The sequence below is a fragment of the Sander vitreus genome, chromosome 22 (genome assembly GCF_031162955.1).
Source record: "Sander vitreus isolate 19-12246 chromosome 22, sanVit1, whole genome shotgun sequence".
Lineage (NCBI taxonomy): Eukaryota > Metazoa > Chordata > Actinopteri > Perciformes > Percidae > Sander > Sander vitreus.
In genome coordinates this window covers 22,968,954-22,995,047 of record NC_135876.1, presented here as the reverse complement: position 1 = coordinate 22,995,047, position 26,094 = coordinate 22,968,954, and the positions used below count along the sequence as shown (strand labels likewise).

Genomic DNA, 26,094 nt, shown 5'->3' with positions numbered 1-26,094 from the left:
GGTCTCCGTAGAAAACAACGGCGTCACTTTGTCCACGTCTTTAACTGTCTATGCATTACAGTAAAGCGATGTCATTTTCTAAACTTACCAAACTGTTCTCGCAGCTCAATAATTTGCCTTTACCCACTTAGTCATTACATCCACATTACTGATGATGATTTGTCATGAATTTCATTGTGTAAATATTTTGTGAAAGCACAAATTCTCAGCCCTACAATATAATCGCAATATAGATATCAAAGTATTTGGTCAGAAAAATCGTGATATTTAATTTTTTCCATATCGGCCCAGCCCTTGGTCACAAGTTCCATATAATTTGAGAGCTACCATGCAACCTGTGTCCATCAACAGCTGTGTGTCTCGATCAGATGTCAAGACGCTCACTCTATCAAACCGCTCTGAATATGATAGATAGCAGAAGAAACGGGGAGATTAGAGCTACATAAATATTTTGTGGAATCACATTTTAGGAAATACTCTTATTCGCTTTCTTGCAGATAGTTAGACGACAGGATTGATACCATTCTCATGTCTCTTGTGGAGGCAGGAAACTGCTTTGAAAACAGCTGGATTTTACACTTTATTGTACTATTTCAACAAATGAGATATAACGTGTTAATTAGTGAGCTTTAGAGGAGCTGATAGCTGGCTTTATCTAGTCTATATCGAAAATCCGCCGGATGTCCTTTTTGGCCGGATATCTGTTACCTTCTGCTTTCTTGGTGTTGGCATTTTAGACTCTGAGGACTATGGTTAACTGCTCCTCAGATCTCTGCAGGGTAAATCCAGACAGCTAGCTAGACTATCTGTCTAATCTGAGTTTAGACAGATTCTGTACACATGTTCCACCAAGACAAGTTCCTTCCCGAGGCTATTTTGCAGAGGCACCATGGCTCTGTCCAATCCAATATCCAATGCTGTGCAAATTGCTCCAAAATCCAAACCCCAAGTTCACCGAGTTCCCAGGAAACCAAGTGTGAAGTAGATTGGATGAAACGGTTCATAAGATATTTCAGAGACAGACCACACACACACACACACACACACACACACACACACACACACACACACACACACACACATACACACATCACGTAAAAACTTTAGTTCTTTGGAAACTTTCTAACAAACAACTTATTCCTGCCCCCGTGAGCAGCTACCTCTCTGAAAAAGTTATTAAGCTAACAATCTGTAGCAAAACACCTGAGTGATGAATCTGAGGCACAGCACAGCTGTAATGTCATCTGCCTCTTCAGGTCCTCCATTGCTGTCCAACCATGATTACACCTCTGTTCCTCATTTAGTCCTCTGTCCACCTACATCTCCACTCAGCCATGTAATAACTGCATTGAAAAGAACCGACGCCATCTCCCATCCAGAAACCTAGTTTCTCTGAGTGTCATGAATTAGACATGAGTACGCTGCTTTGCTCTCTGGTTGCAATCCTTCACCCTAACCCTGGAGTAGAGATGTTCCGATACAGACACCAGTATCGGAAAAGCCTCCGATATGGCCTAAAATGCTGGTATCGGAGAGTACTGGAGTTTATGCACCGATCTGATACCACATAATTTAGCCCTGAAGAAAATCTACTTTAAAGTAGTTCCTCTATGTTCTTTTTCCACTTATGACTGACTGTCAAATTGGATAGTAAAAGAAAGTTCTGTGGCATTCAGTGTTTGTGTTTGTTCATGTTTCACAAAAAGTTTAACCTGAGCCAGGCCGTACAACAAATATAGAAATCATATCACATCCATATAGGGATAGTAGCGTACAGCTGTTATATCATAATTAAATATGACACGCTGGTATCGGATCAGTACTCAGTATCGGCCGATATGCAACTTCAGTATTGGAAAAGCCTCCGATACTGCAATAAATCCTGGTATCAGAGAGTACTGGAGTTTATGCACCGATCCGATACAAAGTAATTTAGCCCCGAAGAAAAACGACCTATAAGTAGTTTATTTATGTTCTTTTTCTGTTCATTACTTACTCAACAACTGAATCAAACGGGATAGTAAAAGAAAGTTCTGTGTGGCATTCATTGTTTGTGTTTGTTAATGTTTCACAAAAAGCTGAACCTGAGCCAGGCCGTACAACAAATATAGAAATCATATCACATCCATACAGGGATTGTAGCGTACAGCTGTTATATCCAGAAGTGGAAAGTAAAAAATTACAATTATTCACATTACGAGTAGTTTTTATATGTACACCTACTTTGTAAAATAGTTTTTAAAATCTGTACTTTTACTTAAGTATGTTTTGTTTGAAGTATTGTACTTTGATACATTTTCAATCACATCCGTTACTGAATAAAAAAACGTAAACAAAAAAGGTCTAACGTTGTTATGGCAAAGTATCACTTTGTACCCGCCCATAGGCCATTAATTAAACAAGTATAATGAATATAAATAAGATATTAATTAAGTATAAATATAAAAAAAAGTACAACTCCCCCCACTGTTAAAAAGTAACTACTCTGAGTACATTTTAAATGATCTACTTTTTACTTTACTTAAGTAGATTTTAATACGAATAATACAATTTGACTTGTACTTAAGTAAAAGTTCATCAAAGTAATAGTACCTGCGAGTTCAGGTATTGGAATCGGTATCGGGAAGAATAAAAATGGTACTGGACCATCTCTCCCCCAGTCGTCCAGCCTTCACCAAGTACCATTACATGTAATTCCACATGCTATCTCCTGCTGGCGATGGAGCCCAGATGCAGCTGTGGCTCCAGGATGCACTCTAATGTTGACCTGCACCCCTTCACGCCAGGTATTTCCGATCCCTGAGAGGCCTGTTGTGCCCCTCTGGTGTTGCTGCTAATCTATCGGGTAATTTGAGGCTTTTGTTGCTGCAGGGGAGCTGAATCTTCCATCTCCTGCCTCCTGTTATGTCTCATGTGAGGTGGGGCGAAAGAATATTGGGTCTGAATCCCTTTTCAGCACGTCTGAAATGGAGATCGGCTAAAGAGAGAGCAAATGGCCTAAACACATCTCCGGAGCAGAATGCCGTGCTAAGTTCTCTGATCCCGGTCTGCGGAGTGTTCTACACCCAGCAGACGTGACTCATCTGTGATTCAAGATAGCCATCGATTGGCTATACTTCCTGTGTCATTATAGTAAGAAAATGGTATTATAATATATTTTATGATATATAAAAATAGACCAAAAGAAAACAAATATAATAAAAAATGTGTATCATGTATATTTAGAAAATAGAAAAAAAACTAAAATAAATAATTGTAATAATAATAATAAATAAATAAATAAATAGTATAGTGTGAAAAACATTTTCATCATGTAGATAAACAAACTGTATATAGAAGATAGATGAAAAAAAATAATGAATAGAAAACTGAATGAAATAGTATATAAACATAAAAAGTAGGATTAAATAAATAAGAATCATCGTATTTAAACAAATAAATTGAAAATATCAAATAAAAAAACGACAAAAAGATACACGAGATACATATATAATTTATAGATTCATTTAATAAATAATAAAAAAATAAAAATAAATTGTGAAAAGAAATCGAACTATGCTTCTATATTTTAAATACATACAACAAAATAAAATTTCTAGAAAAAATATCTTAAAAATAAAATCTTTTTTAATAATGTTTTTTTTATAAATAAATTCATAAAGCAAAAGCCTGCAAGCATTTGGACCACTGAATTGTCTTTTAAAATTGCATGAAAAACCTCCCTTTTTAACCTCCCTGCTGTCTGTGTGAGTGGATATTTCCATCCTCTGTCCATCCCTGTGTACCCACAGTCCTTCGCTCTCACAGGGAGATCTGCAAACTTTCCCTCCCAGACTTTGAGTGTCTTGCATTTCGTCCACATCTTACCACTGCTGCTAGTGAGGCTCAGGATTTGAGTGAAATTAGCGTACTGTGATGGTACATGTGCATATAGGCGTTGTTTTCACAGATGGGATCGACTCGCTTCCCAGCATTGCACGCTAGTGGGCTTGCTACCAGTTTCTCTTCAATGACCACTGACAAGCAAAGAAAACAGTCTACACCCTCCTTCAACCGCCATGGCTGCAGCTGATTGGACGAAACGCATCACGCGGGTCTGTCTACTCCCGTTTTTCAAAACCAACTATAATGGCGGCTCGTTCGGAATACCGAAATGTGTTTCTGAAAACATTTTTCGTCAGCTTTTGAAAGGCGGCGAGCCGAGCTGCCCACTCCTCATTTGCATGAAAGTGGGCTGGATTCAACTTTATGCAAATGAAGAGAGGGCGACTCGACGCCCCGCTTCTCCAAAGTTCCCGCGACACAACCAGAATGCATTGCACAGCTGCTCCCATAGAAATGAATGGGAAGCGGGGAAATGACGCTGACAATGGACACACACCTTGAGTGTCCCACAGTCTGCAACGTTACTCACAAACCTCTCCAATATAGCTTCCCTCTGTACTCCCAACTTCCCCCCTCCTCTAGCCCCAACACACCCCCAATTCACCCACACACACAAAGCGCAACGTTTCTGAGGCTTGTTTTTCTTGTTGTTGTACTCCGTAGAGAAAAGAGATGAAGAGGAGGCAGAGCAGATGCCAGGACTGATAGTGAGTTTATCTAAACATCATTGATTTTCACACGTTCTTACTGGGGCCAGCACGGGTTGGTTTCCTCCTCCAATGCCAAAGCATTTTACACAGTAGCCGAGGAACTTGTCAGAGTGGATGAAACTGATAGGAAGACACCGAAAAAAGCTGTCCACCCACACCTTTCTCGCTTCCTTTAACACGTTCTACAAGGGGAGGGCACTTTTCACTCATCAGTGTGTTTGTACATGTGAAAAGGAAAAGAAGCAGACATGGAGCAGGAAAAAAATAAATTGGTTTAGTGAGCCAGGGAGCGGCGGTTAGGGAGCGGCAGTTACGGGCTTTCACACGGAAAGCGATTGTCACGCCTCGTAATTCATTTTCAATGAGAGAGGAGCGGGCAGGTAGGGAGGCGCGGGCAGTTTGACAGGCGACGCGACAAGTGGGCGCAGTCCCAAACTGTCGCGTTCGTGCTCGTCAAACGCACACCCCTGCCCGCCGCAAGAGATTAATTGTGTTGAACTTTTCCCTACGTGAGCGCCCTGCAAATCAATGAGCAAGAGATGGATTCTTGCTGTTTGTGAGTTGCCTAAAATATTAAACTGTTTTCTAAACAGTTATCAGGACGAAGACAGCAGGGGTTTTGTTTGAAGTAGTGCACAGAATCCCCATGGTTACCACACATCGATCGCCTGGCGTTCAATCGTGGAGTGTTGAACTTCACATGAGGAGCGTAGTAGTCCGTGCGGATTCACGCGACTATTCAGGCAAGGTGGCGCTCCCCATGTGAAAAGCCCTTTAGGGAGCGGCGGTGAGAATGGCGGTCAGAGAGAGTGTTGTGGAGCTGATAGTCTTAATTAGCTTTGTATCAACTCATTTGGCAATGGCTTGAATGAACCGGACGTTCAATCATATAAAACAGTTACGCACTAAAGCTTTAACTATGTAGTTTTGCTGCCTAAATCTAAAAAAGTAGTAGCCTAGTAGTTTGTGACACAAATGGGTCCTAAAAAAGATGCCGTGCTTGAAGAGTTGAGAGTAACAGTGTCGGTAATGCCCCTTGAAGAAGATTCTGGGTGTTCTGTTTGGCTCTGTTTGGACCAAAGTCAAATGGACTCCCAGTGTGTCTCTGGCTCCTCACCTCAAACCCAATAACCCTCCCCTCTCGAGGTCTGGCTACAGCTCTCCCTCCACACCACAACGTTGCAGGATAGTTATCATACCCGTGCTCAGATGATGTATTCAGCAGTAGCTAAAACAAGTGCTCGTAGCCAAATGCCAAGGATTGTCGCTGCCGCCTGCTGTGTTTGCTTCCTCCCCTCATATCCCCTGTGACACGTCCCATCTTTAAAGTGCATGTTTGACGGCACATTTGTTCAACATGACAATGAGGGTTCCCCCTGCCCCGAGGCGAGCTAAAAGAAGCCTGCACACGGATCACGCTGTGCAGGGGCACCAGTGTTTATACATATTTGTTTGTGCCTCGGTATATGAATTTATGATTATATAGCTTCAGGTTTCCCTTCGCTGAGCTGTTGATTATCCTGCTCATTCAAGTGTTTTCTACAGGAATGTGAAGGAGGAGAATGTTACTTTAATTTCTAAGGTCTTGAGCATGATATCTATGAATAGTTTATACTCGTAACGATAGATGAAATCGATGCTCATCTGCAAACTCGGGAGCTCTGGCCGTACATATTTTAAATCTTGCCTTTTTGATGCAGACCATATTGCACTGGGTTTACGAGTTCATCAGCATTCCCTGCTTATTCTGGAGTTAAAGCAAGATTCACCAACATTTCTCCTCCTAAATGAACCTAGGGCTCCGAAACCATTAGTGGCTATTGCCTCAATCACACCAGGAAAACCGAGGCAATCTTCTGAGCAGCAAGGAGGGGGGAGGGAGGGGAGGGTGCGGGATCGGGGAGAGGTTGTTCGGGGGGATGAGTCCGTCCCCCCCTCACAGGGTTAAGAGAGGCAAGACACGCTCCACAGAGAAAATCACTCAGCCGTATTGTGCGGACTAAATCAGAAACTATTGCTGCCCCATCCATCTCTCTCATCTGGCACTATAGGTGGAGATACTCCAGAGTGCGGACCTGTGTGCCTTTGTGCGCATTTGTGTTGTTTTGTGTTGTGTGGAAGAAAGGGGGGGGGTGAAGAGTCTTAAAAGCCTAAAGCTTTGCTTCCTGTCTCCTGAAATCCACAGCTCCCATGAATCACCACTGCTGCTGTTTCCAGCCCGATTACTTTTCTTTCAGCGTTCCACAACTTATTTAATTTCTTCATGAGCCTTCGGTAGGCACGACCGGGCTACAGTTTGTGGTCAAAGGAAAAATAACAAATAATGAGGAATTTTGACAATTAGCATTTTGTTGTTTCAATTTGACAATATTCGCTGGAGGATAAAAGCATATTAAATTCAGAGTCATGAACAGTGGGATTACTTTTCATTCCTACCGATCACGTCCTTCTCTGACAATTTGTTTGTGGATGCTAGATGCTTGCTAGTTGTTGTTATTTTTTTTTTTTAGCCCCACTAGCAGGATGACATTACAAAGCCGCTAGTGTTGCTGTAGACTATTCAAAATAAAAAATGAGCCTCCTGTGAAATCACATTGAACTGTCTATAATTCTCCCTGGATAACATTCGAAGAACACTTCAAGCTGTTGATGAGGATCTGCATTACAAACTTAAAGCTGTACTGACATCTTAAGGATACTGACGACGATTGGACCAAGCGGCAACATCTGGTCTTGAAATGTGAAGCCAAGCAATTATTTTCTAAACGGCAGCAGTGTTGGACAAGTTACTTCAAGTTTACAAAATGTAATACATTATAGATTACTAGTCAACCATCAATTGAAAGTAATTAGTTATATTACAATATTACTGTCTCTGAATTGTAATGCTTTACACTCCATTTGTGTTACTTTTGAGTTACTTTAACCAAAATAACCGCAGAAGTAGGCTATGACTTGACAGGTAGCTTGTGAATTTCACCACAGGATCAATAAAGTCTTATCTTTATCCACGTTAACACACAGTTTATTCATAATATTTTGTATAATGAATTTGAATTGTAAAGCTATAAAATAAATAGTGAAGTAAAACGTACAATAAGCCTACTTGACTTTGAATTGTGGTGGAGTAGAAATATAAAGTAGGAGTAGAAAAAATGAAAATGCTAACTTAAAAGTACCTTACAATTGTATTGAAGTAACCTATGGCATAGTTACTTTCCACTGCTGATAAAATGTAGGCTAATGATAATACGTGAAGCAAGACTAAACATTAATTCCCAACATATTGTTATGTCATGCTGTTCGGACACACGGCTGTCTGCGCTGACGTACAGTCACCTGTTGGGACACAGATGTTGTCCGTACCGTCTCTGGTACTGGCTCTGACCACGGGAACAGTGACGGGACAGCTCGCTTCAACGCAGCGTAATAACTCCTGAAAATATTGTCCATCTCACAAATGCATCTGTCTCTACAGTCATTTTAACCACAGAATTCCAGCAACAAGAAATCCCACTCTGTTTTGCGGTGTTGGTGAATTCTTAAAATAACAAACACCTCTAAATGTCGGGTTAAAATGCATTGTAACTCACATTACTGAGATTGTAACGGGTATAATATTACCAAAATTTAACTAGTAATGTGTTATGTTACAGCAACAAGGAATACATTACTGTAATTGCATTACTTTTGTAGCGCGTTACTCCCAGCACTGATGGCAAGCAGGGGCTGACTCCACTGGTTGCAAAAAAAAAATATAGAAGCCTAATAGAAAATACTACTTTTCACTTGATTTATTACCTTGTAAATATGTATCTAATGGGCAGTGTTGGGAAGGATTCTTTCAAAACGTATTCCGTTACAGAGTACAGAATACATGCCCAAAAATGTAATTTGTAACGTATTCCGTTACGTTACTCAATCTGAGTAATGGATTGGATTACTTCCACATTGAATTGCATTTTATAAGTAGGAATGCGGCCATCACATACAGCTTACTAAACAGGCCTATTCTGGTGTGTTCTTCTGTTCCAACTGGCTGAATGTGTACCTAAACAAGCAGATAGATTTTTGTATTTGTAGTCCCGAACTGCATACTACAAAAATCGAACCGCAGTCTAAGCTACCATGAGCTAATTTTAGCTAACGTTAGCTAACATGTCAAACGGGGCCAGTCAGTCTTTCAACGGCTCTGGGGCTAGTAAATCAGCATGTAGGAGAATGTAAAGTCGCACGTCAACTATAAAATAGCAAGGTGACCAGTAAAACTACAGCAGAAGACTACCCTTGGCTAAAAATAACTTACTTTAAGATGCTTCTTCAGGTTGGAGGTGGAGTAATTTGGACGCTGAAAGGAAGTTGGTTGCTGGCAAGCAGAAGTTGCACTGCAGTGCACAGTTATATTTCGTTCTCCCTTCTCTTTCTTTAATGTGAAATGCTGTTTGAATTTCCAAGATAGAAACGCATTCCTGCCCTGGCTCTGTTGTGCCGGTTCCGGCTCCATCTCTACCTCTATCAGTGATCAAGCAAATAGCTAATTTTTTTGTTTTCATATTGGGGCTTCTGGGAAATGCATGGAGTTGCGAGAGTGAATAAACCCGTGAAACAGAGAAGTATCGTCATGTAATCCATTGATTTAAACAATGTAACTGTTTTCTAAATACCAACTATTTAAATTGTAACTAACGGAATACAGTTACTCATAATTTGTATTCTGAATACGTAACGTCTGTACATGTATTCCATTACTCCCCAACACTGCTAATGGGTTTATTGTTTTAATCGCTAGTTTGAAGTCTTCAATACAGCATGCTGTTAATTTTTGTAAATCGGTCCCATTTAGAGTAAGATAGATGATAAAGCAGGATATGATTTAGGGCCTGGCAAGCTTGTGATTTGGATGTCGCTACCGCAGCCGTGTCCTCGGGTTCTCAGTCAGATCTGCCCATCGCTCCTTCCTAGTTTCATCCTCTCATCCAAATATGGTCACTTCTGGCTCCAAAAAATCAATATGGCAACTGACGAAATGCCAAACTCGAGGCTTCAAAACTGTGGTCAACGAACCAACGGATGACGTCACGGTGGCTACGTCCACTTCTTTTATAAGGTCTGTGATTCGGTAGTCTATATCCACGACGTTCCACTTCCGTGATTGCTCTGTTGCCGTCGGAAATTGGACTATGAGGACTATGGTTAACTGCTCCTCAGATCTCTGCAGGGTAAATCCAGACAGCTAGCTAGACTATCTGTTGAATCTGAGTTTTCTGTTGCACGACTAAAACAACTTTTAAACGTACACGTTCCATCAAAACAAGTTCCTTCCCGAGGCACTGTGGATTTTCCCGGAGCTTAGGGCCGCCCAAGACGATTGTGATTGGTTTAAAGACCATAAACCAGAGCACATTTTTCTCCCATCCCGGCATGCTGTGTGGACTAGCAAGACCTTCCTCTGCAGCGCTGTGGAGGAAGGTCTGGCAAAGCCAGACTAATGATTCGGAGACAGTATTTTGATTGTCTCCACTTTTACAGACAGCAGATGGACGTACTAGCTGCTGTGTGGGTCAAACCTCCTGCCTTTTCTGTTTTCTCCAACCTTTCAGCCACCTTGCCACCGGCAGTTAATTTCCCCTAATCTGCAGGCAGGTCAGGGCACAGCAGGGCAGCAATGTTGTTGGATAAAGATATGGCTTATTGCTCACTGTACCCTAATTTTCTTTTTAGTGGTGGTGGAGAGGAGTCAATTGAAAATGTAAATAGCCAAACTTTGAAAGTTACCACCACTTATGTTGATTGCATGAGCTTTCCATTGTTTTTAGAAGAGTTTCCTGGGGTATTATAATTGCCTGGGTTATATGCAGAGCCTTTTATCCAGCCCATAAAAGCCAGCCACATTAATCAAGTTTGTATTGGTGTTGGTGAGCTATACGACGTGATTGGGACAATAAGTGGTGAGTGTCTTTGAGAGACGTGAGACTCAGAACGTGTCATTTAAAACTAAGTTCCCAACCATTACATTTTACGACACTACACCACCATCAAAATCCTGGAAATTACTCATATCTGAGCCTTGGACGAGGGAAAAAAAAACTGCCATGTGCCAAACTGTTCTGTGAAGTTCATTCCTCCATGTCAATCTCACATCTACGGTAATTGTCGAGCAGGTCAGATATGGAAAAAAGGAGGAAGGGAGGAAAAAAATAGCTTCCTCAAAAACATGGCAGGTTTAATTTGTTAACTTGGATATAAAATTGGCCGCTGAAGAAAACAACGGTTACATGGGCCGATGGTACCAATTCGTCAGGGGAAGATTGAGTAGCCAGTCTGGAGATAGCTCACGTCTCCATAAATCATGTTGACAATTGACTTGAACTGCAAGAGGAGGAGGTCTCCCATAAAGCGAGCCTGAACAGGCACTGATCCAGGACGTCTCTCTCTCTCCTACGGCCCAGAAATAGAACAGCTTGATGCATTGAGGATGTCCCATGAAGGCTGACTGAAACACTGTCTGCACACTCATTTAAATTGGTAAACTGTGATTTTTTTTTATTTATTTAACTTTGGCGCCATCTTTGGTGGTATGGTGCCATAGCTGTTGTGTTTCTGCCGTGCTCTTTACAACACCACTTTTCAAACAGTGTTGGGGGCACTGTGGGATCCCTTCTCTAGATTTTGGAAGATTAAGGTTCTGAACATAGCAATCTTTTCTTCACCTTTTATGCTACCCATGCAGTTCTAACTGCTGTTGTTGTGGCCAAAAGTGTAAAATTCATCCCCTTCTGTAACCAACCTGACTGTGAAAAAATGCTAATTAACTAGCTTTAAACTTAATCCTTATCTTTTTACATCTATTGCTGAGTTACAATATTAGTATATAAGTATGCATCTGAATAACCATACATGCTTGATAGTGACACATGACGTAATGCAATCAACCAGGGCTGTAGTACTTGAGTCCGGACTCGGACTCGAGACGCTTTTCTGTTGTCTAGGACTCGTTGGTATTTAGACTCAGACTTGTCTCGGACTCGGCCATTAGACTCTCCAAATATTCTAGTTGGTCTCGACCGAGTCCAGCACTATATGGTTTTCTTCTAAAGTAACTTCCTCCTTCAAAACAAAACCACGCTCGTTCAGAAAACAGGTATTAGTTCAATTCAAAATCCATCTAGAACAGGCATCGAGATTGGTCGCCTGCTATACGCCTGGCTGCATCATATACAGTAGGCTACCTCAATCATCAGGCATCAATCATTTTCATTTTGGCCACAGACACAATGTCAGCGAGCACTTTGTACTATGAATTCTTTAGGACAAGTAATAAGTTCAAGAATGGGAACATTTCCATTTTATATTTTAAGTTAATTATATGGCTTACTTTGATCCTATAATGTGTTACTCTGCACTTCCTTTTTGATTATCACAAATTATAAAGCAAATGTATCATCTTAATAGAAGATATACTGTCTCTCGCAAAACATAATGTATGAACAGGTAACTAAGTGACCTTGAAGAGGTTTTTTTTTCTCTGTCTCAGACGGATCCACCTCGCCATTTAAACAATGTGGAATAAAACGTATAAAAGTCCAAATCTACACAAAACGCGCAATCAATTAGTAAGCTGTGGTTCCTGCACAGAGGCCTTTGGTTGCTGGTTGCTGAAGCTAAAGGGTGCGTCGGTATCAGACGCTGAAGGCTACTGACCAAGCTGCTGTACTGTATTTGACGAGTTGTGAGTCAGAACGGGTTGTAATTGTACAGTTTACCTCACGATTGTCGAGTGAGGATAAAATGGTTGTTGCCAGGAGCTGTACATTCTTCTTCATTGTATTATAAACCGCTGCTAAGAGTTTTGGTATTTAATTAGCCTTTAAAGTCATGGATGTTTTACTTAAACTGGCCTTCCTGGATCACATTTCATCTTCGAACTAGCACCTGTAGCAACACGTAGACACCTGCGTTTTGGTTTGACCCCAGGTTGCTTGGAGTAGTGTAGGTCCACTCGCCACACCCCTTACCCCTAGAAAATGTCTACTGAGCTTTGCCAGATGACAATAAGCAAAACTAAATCAGTTCTTCTGGCCATTAGGAGTTTCTTCTTCTTCCTCTATCAGGTCCGATCTCTCCCTCATCTCACTGCCTCTCATCTTCCTGCATGCATCTTCTACCTCTGAGCTCTCTTTGTTGTAATGCAGGAGCAGAAGTAAGGCAAACTAAAGGCATAAGACTGTAATAGGTATGACACTTTAGAATTATTTATATTACTGTGTATGTAATAAAACCTGTTGATAAGATCAAGATCAGTAAATGGGATGTGATGACTAAAAGTAGACCTTTGATATCCCGCTTGATTCCCTCACAGGAAACAGTAATATGATTACAGTGCTTTCTAATGCATTACTTCCAGCAGAATTGACTACAGATGTACTGAAAATGCTGCATGCTGCACTCTGCATTCTCTCTATGTGTGTATTACAACTGTGACACCCAGTCGAGTGTGTAAGCTTCTCCCTCTCCCTCACTGCCTCCTAGTCGGTTGCTCAGAGCTTGCGTTCATGCGGGTTTCGCCAGATGTTGATTCAACCAGGGAACAGATGACAGACTTAGCCAGCAGCTGAGGACACAAATCCACAGTCCAACACTCAGCAGGCTTCCACTTCGCTTTTCCTCTGCCTGCTTTGTTTACATACGTCTATCTCTGTCTTTCTTACTCACTCCATATCAATGTTCTGGCTTTTTTGCCTCCAGCTTGGCACATTCACACGCATTGTCTACAAACAGAACCACACACTCTCTCTCTTACTCTTGTGTTTTAATACTAATCATCCATAACTGACTTCCTTACAAGACAAAGCTGCTCATAAAGTTGCAAATTAAGATTTTAAAACTGTAATAAAGAGGAAAAAGTGCAGCGCATGTTGTTAAATTGCACTATTTGGAGCTGTGTAATTGTAGGAGCAAGGAATAAACGGCGCTGTAGCGCTTTCCTAAAGAGAAGTAATTTACTTCCGTTGCTCTAATAAACATTCAACCATAAAAAAAAAAAATCCACCCGGCCTTGCCAAATGTGTGAAGCTGTTGGTGTTGAAATGACAGATTGGAGTTTTCACTTAGCAACTAAAACATGAAGGTTTGAACTGCTTTTTTCAAATAGGGCTCTGTCTTCTCTCATGATTATAACATTATTATTATTATTATTTTTTCTGTTTTTGGTTGGTTTGCCCACCAGAGTGTGCAGGAAGGGATTCAGTGTTTTGTTGAAGTGTCGTTCAGAATGTTAAACTACAAACCCACGTTCGTTGCAATTGTCTTCCTGCAACGATTTCTTAGATTATATCTAATCTTATAGAATAATACGTTGCCATCTACAGAGAAAGTCCATCCTAAAACACTTAAACCTCCCTGCTGAACATCTATCTCTTATTGTTTGGCGGCATATTCATTCGTGATGATGTGATCCATAAAATTCCCCCAACCGCAGTGACATCTTACAGCAACATTTTCAGCCAACTGAACAATCAAACGGAGACAAATCCATTGTAAGTCAGACCAATTTCTCAAACAACAGCAGGTTCAGTAGACCATGATGCCATACGGCTACAGGATGTGGGCACACATGCACACGTGACTCCCACATTTTCTGGACTGTAGCCTGTATGTAACCCATAGCTGCATACAGCATGCTGTCTGCCCCCTTTTTTCAAAAACATATTCTAGGAAATGACAAATATGACAAACTGAAGTTGACATACACGAGCCAGTAGGAGAGGAATTGAGTTCACCTGGAAAATAAAGCACTACATGGTACATCGCCACACCTGGAATGCTTCGACAAAGTCATTTAAATAATCATCAAATCCTTGTATTCCCAACTTGGGAACAAACAATTTGCATTCCCATCACATGCTAAATGTGTAAAACAAGTTAATTTAGCTCACTATGCTCATTGGCCTCGAAATAAATCAAGAGAGGGAACTGAGGCGCATTAATTATGAATGCATTCCTATTCTTGTAGGCCTACGTGTGCTGTGCCTCTCCTTGTTCTTAATTAATGTCGGGCTCTTCAAATATTTAAAGGTAGGATTTAAGAATTGAAGTGACGGCAAACATGGATCCGAGGGCCCACTTGACAAGGCGAGGTAGGTTGTTGTACAAGACAGGCACTTATTCAAACATATGACCACGAGAGCTTGGCACTGAAGTACTGAAGTACTGAAAAAGGGAAGCCAAACCGTTATCTAGCATTGATATATTCATACAATAAATTTTTTGGAAGCTGTACTCTTGGATATGAAATAAAAGCAGTAAGCAGTGATTCGGTAATTTGTGGGCTCCCCAAAAGTGAAGCCAAACATCTAGATCGCCCCCTGGTGGCTGGCTGCAGTATAGGTCAAAAACACAGCCCCCACCATGTTAGCAGATGGGACATCAGCCAAACTATGGTTTCTGTCATTTTAGGTAGTTCTGAACACACTGATGTTTGTTATTTATGTTTTTTTTATTAATTATTAAATAACCTAAAAACGGAATGAAACGTCACGATTGACAGCTGTGATTGACTCGCGTTTCGGCGGGCGGGGGTGGTATTTTGGCTTAACTTTTGTACAGTGGGAGGTAATGGAGATGTGTCGTCCATCTTCATATACAGTTCATGGGAAGAAACCCACAAATAATTATCACCGAATCAGCAGTTTTCTACATAGGAAGACTTTCAGCATTTTAGCTCATTGTTTTGCTTTCTCTCATCAATCCTGTTGCTGCAGGCAGGTGTTTTCTGCAAAGAAAACTAAGATAAACCCACTGTACACTACCTGCTCACCACCAAACAGCAGACTCAGTAAGCAACTGGCTTGTGAAGATAGTATAACATTAGCAGCTAAAGAAACATATATCCCTCACATTGGTGGAGACCAAAAACGGAGCTCAAAGGAAAATTGATACTGTACTTAAATGTTTCAAGTGGACTAAAAACCTGACTCCAAATGAATGCTAATGTTGCTCCAAATGTTGTTCCAAAGCTCCTGGATGTGCTTAGGAGCAACTGTTAGCTAGCATGTCCAATTTATAAGGTGATTTTATGTTATGATTACAGGTTGTTCTGCTGCCTCAAGTGTCTCAAAGAATTATTTTATGCTTCCCAGATGTCTAAAAACCTTTAACTTGCGCATCTAGACAACTATTGACTTGCAAACGATCACAACCACGCTTGCTGGGAAATGGTAGGAGGTTCTGCTTAACATTTTTCCACGATTTAGATTTTATGGCTACCATATGAGACACTTAAATCACCTCGGGAGACATTTGAGACCATGAATACAGTAGGAAAAAGAACTGATCCTCCCATCAGACTGGGAATTCCTGTAGACAGCCAACACTGAACTCCTGCTGTGGTTATATCCTCACTTCTGTCCTCCTCTACATCTCCCATTCTGTCTCATCTACTACTATATACACTCCTCAGCTGAAAAAGAGGACACAGGTAATGTGATTTCAAAGGGAAGTATAATGATGCCAGGCAGAGGGATGTGAGGGAGGACGGGTGTAGAAGTGTGTGTTTTCAGGGGGGTTATGACTGCTGTTGAGGGGGAGATCGCTTCTGAGTGAGATCAAACGACTCATCTGTTTGTGTGTAGAGGGGGTGTATGGCAGACGCCCCGCCCCGGCACTCCCACCCATCACTGCAACAAGGCTTCGCTGATGTCGGCCCCATCAAACAGCATGCATGAACATGAGGGACTTTGCTCAGCGTGAACAACTACGTTTCTGACTGGAGCTCTTTCACTGGGGCTGGCAACATCATTCAACTGCAAGAAAATATAATGTTCTCACAAGTAATTTCATCATAAATCATATTTTGAAGCTTAATTCCCTGCAAATTAACACCACAAATTCAGCTTTGGCAGAGCAAGTTAATATTTGACGAAAATTAGGATTTAATGTGTCATGCATTCATTTGTTAAGCTTGATATTCATCTAACTTATAACCAATCTAATGTGTTAAACTCTGGATCATTGTACATTTTCATTTCTTATCCACAAGTAAATTAAATGTTTAATAAAACCAAAATAGTGTGACTGAGACAATTTTAAGTTTAGAGAGGATTCTTATATCAGATACGCTTAGTGTTTTTATTAATTTTTGTACCCTCATATTTTGGCGCTAAAAATCACATTAACCCTAAGACCATCAGTCACCTTAAATTGTAATCATTAATCCATGCTAACTGCTTACACTATGAATAATAATATCAAACTTTATATAAAGAATATGACCAAAAAGGAGCAACCAAACATCTTTTTCTTTTCTTAAGCTTGCATTAACAGATTTTGTTTAGCCACTTGGGGACAGTTTAACAAGTTGTAAACACAAGATTGACACCTTATAATATTGATATGGCAAACGTGTTATCAAAACAGTTGAACATTTACACATCCAGTGGACATGTAGACACGTAGAACACTCATTACTCTCCTTTTAGCTCGTTTTGGGTCTCCACCATCTTATGAGGGACTTGTTTGTCTCTTTAGCTGCTAAATGCTCCACTATGTTCACCAGCGTGTCACTAATTTTGTCTGTCTCGTTGTCTTTTAAGTGCTGGAAAGTAGTGTACAGTGGGTTTTTCGAGATTTTTAGCTGAAAACAGCATCCGAAAGCAATGCTATTAGAGCGGTGATAAAACAGTGAGCTTAAAGAAGCTATAAAGCTCCTACAGAATCCAATGATAAAGCTCCTACAGAATTCCGATGATAATTATCTGTGACTTCATCACTGCGAGCGCCCCCTTTACATTACATTTTGTCATTTGATCCATTACCAATATAAAAATATTTATTATTATAGCTGCTTTGAAAGGCCAAAAGCCATTTTTTTAGCAGATGAATTCAGCAATTTTACAGAATTTGTTTGTCTTCTTTGAGTAAGGATCATTTTGATCATGGTGTCGTAGAGTTTGACAGGAGTGGATGAATGCAAACTATTTCATTTCCAGAACTGCGAGGTAAAAAGTGTAGTGTAAAGATTTATTCTTTCTCCTCAAAGAACTAGCAATTATTGCGTGTCTCAGCAAAACAGCAGGAAAGGAAAGAAACAGATGTGAGACTTTTCTTTCCTGACTTTGTCTCCTTTGTCTACATGACTCTCGCGCTATCGATCGGATGCTTCGCGATATGGAGGAAAAAATGTTTCAGAGTGAAGCTCAGATAAAAGCTTTCCAGCCAATCAGAGAGAAAACTGTATCTTACAATATGTCTTCGAAATTTGAGTCACATCTCCTGCAAGACAGAAAAAAAAATCCCTTAAACTTCAATCAGATGACTGTCATGGCGTGACGCTCTCACTTCCCTCGCAGCTGCAGATGATGCGGGCGATAACTGCAGTATGGGGCCCCTGTGAAATGTGTAAGCTATGCTGGTATATGTGTGTTTGTGTGTGTATAAGCAGAGCCAGCACTTGGCACCTGATCTTGTGCTTCTCTTTCATCCCGGTGTCTGTGGCAGGCTGCCAGGGGCCCATATCATTTAACACACTACTACACCTGTTGGGATGAATTTGATACCTGGAGATAATGGATTGGAGTTCAAGGGAGGAGAATGCGGACAGGAAACTTTTCCAGGGGTCATATTTCATGAGCAGTCTGCGCTGATGCAAACACACACACCCCATCCCCCCGCACACCCATGTCTTTAGAGGTTACCGACAAAGAAATACGCACACCCACATACACACACACACACACACTCTGTGTCACAATTTCATAAAAACTGTCAATTTTTCCGGACTCGCAATCAGCTCTGATTACGTGGTGCGGAAAAGTCAAACAAAGGGTGTGAGCTGCGACGTGCAAGAAACACTTTGACTTGCCTGTAAATCGATGGCAGGACCAACAAGTTTGGACAACACGTCTTTAACCGTGAAGAAAATGTTAGTTGAGCACGCTGAGGGGGGGTTGTTGGAAGAAGGCGGCTGTTGAAATCAGGTGTTGTAAAGCAGAAGTAGCTGGTGGTACTGCCATATGAATTGGGTCATTTGGACGGGGTGCAACTGTCTCTTGGATCCCTTTCAGATTGTCTCTGTTGTAACTTGCATACATTGGGTTTGGGTTTTACTGTAGATCAGGTCCAAGATCTTGGACCCACCCCTCTCTATTTGATTTCTAGTAATTCAGTGGTTTCTTTGAATTAAACACACAACATACTACAGAGAAAGATACTGTATGTTCTCAAAAATGCATAAATACACATACAAAATCCTGATTAACATGAATTACCATGACACATTATTTTACTGTCAGGGCTGATCCAAAGAGCCGTGGACAGAGTGAGAAAAAGAGAGAGTAGCCATATACTGTGTGCTGCAGAGTACAGAAACCTAATGGATCTCTGAGTAAGATTTATAGTGTCTCATCCCTTCTATTGCTATATGAGAGAAAAAGTTGACTGGAGCTCCCAGACTCCAGAGACTATAATTCATTCCCCACCATGTTCCATTTTATTCAGCCAGAGTACATTGGTGAGTATTGGGCTCCTTCTTTTGGGCCAATAAAACGTAATCACTGTCTGCCAGGACCAAGGTCACACTGTATTCCTTATGTAATGTGATGATTATTTTGGCTTTTGCTGAAGGTCCATTAGCTGTTTATTTTTCGCCTATGTCTGAGAGATGGATTTTTTTTAAATTAAATAGTGGATGTTTGGTTTTGATCTTATTACGGACCATAGTTTGCACTTATATTTAAGGGGTTTTCCTGCTGCTATAATCCAGAGTGTGATAAATGTGTTGGTAGGATATTTGAACAGGTTGACAGTGCTGTTGCTTGAATAAGCTGGTGACCTTTCAGTAAGGGGGACCGCCTTCCTCAATTACTCAGTGTCTTCTATTGGCAGAAGTAAAGACAGTTTACTTTGAATCCTCCAATCCCATCGCAGCATGGACTGCATGGACAGCCCCTCACCCAGGCTCTTAGAACAAACACTGGGCTGTGTGGTGATTTTGCAGTAGTGGCCACAGTCAGAACTGCAGCTCATGGGACTTAAGGTTTGGCCTTAACAGATATTTTTTTTCTGGCCCCAATGGGGGTGGGTTTCAGACAATGACTGTCAACTTGCGGAGCTTTACACTTCATGCAAAATATGCTACATGATGGGGAAACTACAGCGAGCATAAACCTGGTTTAGTAAATAAGAGTGCCGTTAAGGCATTTTCAAAAACACCCAAGATGGCTGCAGCTGATGTGAAACTTTCTGTTAAAGTATTTATTTTCCAATTCGTTCGCAGACATAGTATTGATGCTACACCATCACAGCTCATCTCTACCCGCTGTCGTCTGTTTACACGTGAAAGTTGCTCAGCACTACATCACTTTCTGTTGCGCTGATCGGTTGTAGGTCTATCCAATTGTGTCAAGAGGCAATTTAGTCTACGGCCGTTGATAACACCCCTTGGAAATCAAAAATGAACTGAGAGGTTCCAGACTGAACTTCCATTTGCGATTTAGTCTGGCAATGTTGGGCAAGCAGAGGAGTCCATTTGAGGAGTAATATTAAGCTAGAACAGTGGTTCCCAAAATGGGGTTCGAGGACTGCCAGGGGTCTTTGAGGGTATTCCGAGGGGTCCCCAGCAAAAAGGGGAATTATTGTTTCAGTATAATCTTTACTATAATTCCGTCCATAAGTAACACAATGACATAATTCATGACTATTTTGGTCGTGGATTTCATACACTTAATGCAATGTAATGTGAAATAATAAAACATCTAAAAGCAAATATCCTAAAGGTGGGGTACCCTGGGAGGAAATCCTATTAAATGGGGGTCCGTGGTCTAAGTGGTGTCAGTTTCAGGATCCTTCACGTGAAAAAGTTCGGGAACCATTGCTGCTAGAATATTCAAGACAACACATTAGCTACATGCCATTAGCTTGCTAACTGACTTGTATCTGATTGCAAAATGAAGCTTTGTACAAGTTCCAGTTTGATACCAGTTTTGGCAGCTGCGTTTAACTGTCCGTTGTTTGAACTGGCTGTAGTGCTAACATGTATGTTTGTGTCTTGTCATGAAACACAGCTGTAGCCATGCTATTGTTCTTCTTTGGACAGTGACGTGTCTGCACACTGCACTGTCAGAAAGATTTATAGCAAACCAGATGGCATCAAAGCGTCTTTAACCTCTGTCATTCGGGTGTGGTTTATTGGTGATTTTGATTTGTCATCTTGATTATTAAAGTGAGCAGTGTAAGTATCCTAAAAATCATGGCAATCATAGTTTGTGGATGAGAAATGAATAAACTTAGGCAGAGCAGGTTTTTTTTGTATAGGAATCCCAATTGGTTAGTGGAAACTAATGAGCTCTACAGCGTGTTAGTTACCATTCAACAGTTAAAGCACATTTGGTATGTGCAGCTCTCCTGTCCACAGTGAGGACTACTGAGACAGACAGCTCATCTCTCAGATCTGCTTCATTTAGGAATTGATTTTTACATGTGGCCTTGAACGTTTGAAATTTCCTTCTCAAAACCTTGTCAGAGCAGGAGGGGGAAAAGGACCAGGGAGAATCAATTCAAATTAATTTCAGAGATGAGGTGTTTCTGTCTATTACTCTCAACAACTCTCATTTTGAATGGATCCATTGCCTGAGAGTCACAAAGTCCTGGTTACAAAAAAAAAAGAAAATGAAGTCAAAACATTGATTTTATTTCTTCAACCCAAGAGGGGATGGAATAATTCACTGTCTGAGGTTGCAGGGGCAGCCTAATAAAAAGAAAACTTGCATCTTCTGGATCAGGCTCTGGAATTGAGGAAGTTGCTCCGACTAACACAATTATTGGCCTGTGCACACGTATGAATTACACCAATTATTGTACTGTATACACTGGGGGAGAACAGGGGAGATGTTGCTTGTGTTAAAAAAAACTCACAGGGAATGGTCTTATTACTTGCTGTAGGTGTTCTTTAAGGTGGAAGTGTTGGTACTGACAGTTCAAATTACAGTTGCATTTTTAGCTGCCTCAGTCCATTTGTCCACCATGTGCCTCTTCTTTAACGTAAAGTGCTAAACAAATGCTTCTGGAAAAGTGCTGGTTGTGCTTTTTTTGTTAAGAAAGACTGCAAGTTAAATTGCAGACATATTTTGCTAAAACTGTTAAGTGTCTTTAACCATTTAGTAAAAGTAAAGGCCTTTGCACATCCAAGTCTGTATTTTTCACATGTGCTTAATCCGTCATTCGATAACAATTGTTACGTACAGAAACCCTGCACACAGATTCCGATGTGTTATTATTCATTCATTATTCATTCGCAATACGAGAGTTGCATCCCATTGAAAGTCAACTGAATTAATTACGTGGGTGAAATGGATAGCACTAGTCCCAAACGGGGCTAATGAATGAATGACATTAGCCAGAAGCTATCGTTTAGCTTCCTAAAGCTGTCTTATTTTGTTGTACATCCTTTGTTTTGTGATCAGTACCATCCCCGATTCCCAGCAGAAAATCAAACCTGTTTGGAAAACTTTGACGGACAAAGTTTCGGAGTCAGTGTGTAAACGTCATTGACACAGTGAGAGGTCGTATTTATTTTATAAACGTGTGACAATTTCAGATGAAAAAAAGGCCTTAAATTGGGAATTTTTATTATGTATTTGATGGATGGTTTAGTAAACTTGCGGGAATTGGATATTAATATATGAAAGGACAGCTTTTCTGAGAGAGCATGTATTGAAATGTACTACCCATTACTTCCCATAGGCAGAAACAAGAATTGTATATCAGTAAAACAAATATATTTGGCTTTCATTGGTTTATACTGGTCACTCCACAAAATGATCAAGACTCCCATTCATTTCAGTTGAAAAGAATACTTATTCAGTGTACAATTCCTACTTACTAACTGATTAAACATCTGCACGCTTTCCATTGTGGACACACTGGTTAAAAAAGTGATGGGTGGCATTCTACAGCGTGGCCAAAAGTATGCATTGTAGCATTTTCCCTGTGTTGAAGTGTCTTCAAGAGCACCAGGGTCAGTCAAATCCATCAACAGCTCTGGCAGATGAGTTCCAGCTCCAACAAAAGGATTTGCTCTGCTACAAAACACTACAAGGGTGTTTTGTGTACAGAAAACATACATCTCATTTTGACATTTGTCCATTTCCTGTCAACTATGTTTCTGCCCTGAGGGTGCTTTTCCGTCCTCGATCACCATCATGACATCTACGCTACCACTCTCTGGTGTCACATATCACGGGGAAAATGTGCTGCATAATGATCATAAGAGCCAAAAAAAGTGTTTCAATGGAACAAAGGCTAATTAGAGGTAAGATGACACTGGCCCCAGCTCAAGCATAATGGCAGGTGTACAAGCGCTAACACACTCTCTTTGCCGCTGACGCCTGCCAGGCCGGGCTGAGTGACGTGACGTTATTTCCCAGACCACAACAATGCCGACAGAGTTCTTGTTATTCAGCACGCTCTCAAAGGCGCCTTCTGCTAGCCCATAAAGCCCCATCATGCTCCAGGCCCTGCAGTCATTCAATTAAGACTTTACTAGGCTATTGATTTCACCGTGAGCAAAGTGTCTCACATCGTGGAAACAATAAGGAGCCTTTTACCAGCCTTTTTACCTAAAGGGTTGGTGACTTGTAAAGGCATGAAAAGACTATAATAAATCCAGTGAACACATACAAAAACATTTATATCCAGCTTTCTCCAACTTCACTCAGTATTTACTATGAATTCCTGAAATAAGCTGTGCTTATTTTAAGAAAACTGTGAGAAAACATTTTTCACTATTATGTCACTATACGAGTAACCCCTTTCACCTACAGACAGTCATGTAATCCAATGTTATTATAAAATGATTTATTATACTACTCACTTTAATGTCATCATGTCCTTCTAAAGGTAATGCAGTTTTAAATAAGAAATGCAAGTGAATACTGAATACATAATTTAGTTTTTGTCTTCTGTATTTAGAGAATTTCAGTTTGACATTAAAACTGCAAAAGTCAACCTGATTTTACACCCCTTTACTGGCCTAAAATTCCCCAAATTCCCGCGACGCTAGCAAAGTCGCCAAGTTTCCATCTATGAAATCTCCTGTGGCCCTCAGCTGCATAAAGGCTGACGCACCAAGGTTGATCAACTTTAGGTTTGGGGCCAGTCTTTCCAAAAGACTGGTCCTTTTGATAGATATCCTCCCTCAAGAATCATACATTATGTCTTTAATTATTCACTGCCCATTGCCAAGCTTTACAAAATACAACTGTTGATGCAACACACACGAATCAAGGCTGTTATAGGGCCATTTGAGACTGTAATGAAAGCGAGAGGGGAGGAGCAGACGGGGGAGAGTGAGTATCAGCCGGAGAGTGCGAGTGGAGAGGGAGTTGGGAGAACATAAGAGAGTAAGAGCAGCCAGGAGAGATGCTTAATGAATTCGGTCACAGCGCCGCCCAATGAAATCTTTATCCGTGGGGGATGAGGCAGGGGACTTGGCAGAGCCCCTGCGTATCTCGGCAAGGGTGAAAAATAGAAATCCCACTGTCCCCTGTTGGCTCTCCCTCATGTCAGCTGCCTTGGTTACCGAGTTGGCTGCCAGCGAGCCCCCGCCACTCCAGTCCTCCATCCCTCCTCCTTCTCCTCCTCTTATCCCTCTTTTACTTTCTTTCTCAGTGCAACTCTCCTTAACACTCGTGTATTTCTCTCTCTGCCTCCCCTCAGTTCAATCTAACACCCAGTTTCTCCCACAGATCTCTTTGCCTCTCCCTCTCTCTCTTTTCTGATTGTACTCTTCATTCTCCGCTCTGCTTTTTGTGTTTTTCCTCTTATCACCACTCTATTCTACTTCACCTTGTTGTCAGACCATTTCCCCCACATGTGGCAAACAAAATGAGTGAAAATTGCTGCGACTTCTCAAAAGTCAGCAGACGATTTTCACGATTGCAGCACACACAGATAGAAGAAGACCTCTGCAAGCAGTTAAAGACTTACCTTTGTAACAGGTTGTTCTGGTCATTATGTGCAACAAATGAATATATGATAGGGATTTTATAGTAATCCAGATGCAAGTGGTCACATTCACCAGTTTAGGTGATGCAGTTTTATCAGATGCATATTAGCACAGAAATATATTTAAAAAATAATCCTACCTTTTTAAAAGGTCTCAGTAGTAGATTTTTAGTGAAACTTCTCCCTTGCAGCCAGCGCAATTGACTGCAGTTTTCTCAATTCTTTTATTAGACTTCTCTCCTTGACGCGCCGTTGGTTTCCGTCTTTCCAGTGGAGGCTGATCACCGGGGTTTTCGCAGAGAAGTCCAGCTGACCCCCCCCCCCACCCCCTGCAGAAGAAAAAAAGGGGGGAAAAAAGACTAGAGAGAGTGAGAGCGAGAGCTGGCACCTCCTGATCAACTCTGCTCCCTCCTCGCTGCTCCTTCCAGCGCTCAGGGTGAGAGAAGTGAGAGACAAAGTAATCTTCAGGTGAAGAGACAGGACTCCATCCCTCCCTCCTTTCCCTCTGCTTTTGCTCTTTCTCTCTCTCTCTCTCTCTCTCGCTCCCCCCACCTCTCCCTTTGTTGCCTGTTCTCGCTCTACCTGCTCATAGCTCACACAGCAGCTGCCTCCCTATCTCTCTCTCTTGTGTATGAGCGCTGTGCTGTTGCTCCATCCATGCCCCTCGGTTCTCTGCCTCTCCCTCCCTCCCTCCCTCCCTCCATCCCTCTACAGCTCATGGATGTTTAGACACGGCAATTGTAGCTGAAAGGCACTGAATTAACCCGCAGAACTCCAAAATACACACTCTCGCTTCACTCACTTTCCCCCAGTTTTTCTTCTTGTTCCTGCTTTTGCGGCGACCCCTCTCACTCTGTATATTTGACCCCCTGAATAGTTCAATCAGTTCTCTTTTTAGGGGGGCGGGGGGTGATAGTCTATTAACTTTGTGGTCCCTGCTCTCCACTGGATTGCATCAACAGACTGTCTGGAGCAGGGGGGATAAAAAATGATGGTCGAACATCCGTGATGGATGTGCAATCAGGGACGCCGGCCTGTTAGATTGGGATGCTGAGCACGAGCACACATTATAAGAAAATTGGCTCATAAAATAATCATGAGCAAAACAAGAAATGTGTATGATGAATAAGTAAATATTTACCACCCACCTCCCTCTGTTAATTAATGATTAATTGTCCTTAAACAAGTGTAATTGGAGTTAATTGAAGTATTGAGCCATTGGAAAACAGATAAAACATCACCCAGCGACCGTCGCTGGATGTCTCACCGCAGGCTGAGGAGCGTCTCCGATGAGCGTCTCCGATGAGCGTCTCCTATGAGCTCAGCGAACCCAGAGACATTCATACGTCACCAAATCAAAGTCAGAGTCCAGGCTCAAAAGGCTCTGAAAATGTGATTTGGATTGATTACTGCGTGATTACTGCCAATTACTTCTTCCCTTTAATGAAACCCAATCAGAGTCAACTTTATACGCTGATTATGTTGACACATTTAAGGGAAT

At 41.3% G+C, this 26,094-nt stretch overlaps 1 protein-coding gene across 2 annotated transcripts in view; it reads right to left on the bottom strand.

Moving 5' to 3' along the window:
• The window catches only part of LOC144537160 (cadherin-20-like), a 94,434-nt gene extending 69,224 nt beyond the window's left edge, over window positions 1-25,210 (bottom strand). Inside the window, exon 1 of one of the 2 annotated variants that reach the window (XM_078280629.1) lies at window positions 24,734-25,210. The gene's annotated coding sequence lies outside the window, so the exon portion shown is untranslated. The remainder of the gene's footprint in view (window positions 1-24,733) is intronic. The other variant, XM_078280628.1, reaches the window with a different exon arrangement.
• Window positions 25,211-26,094: the final 884 nt, after the last annotated feature.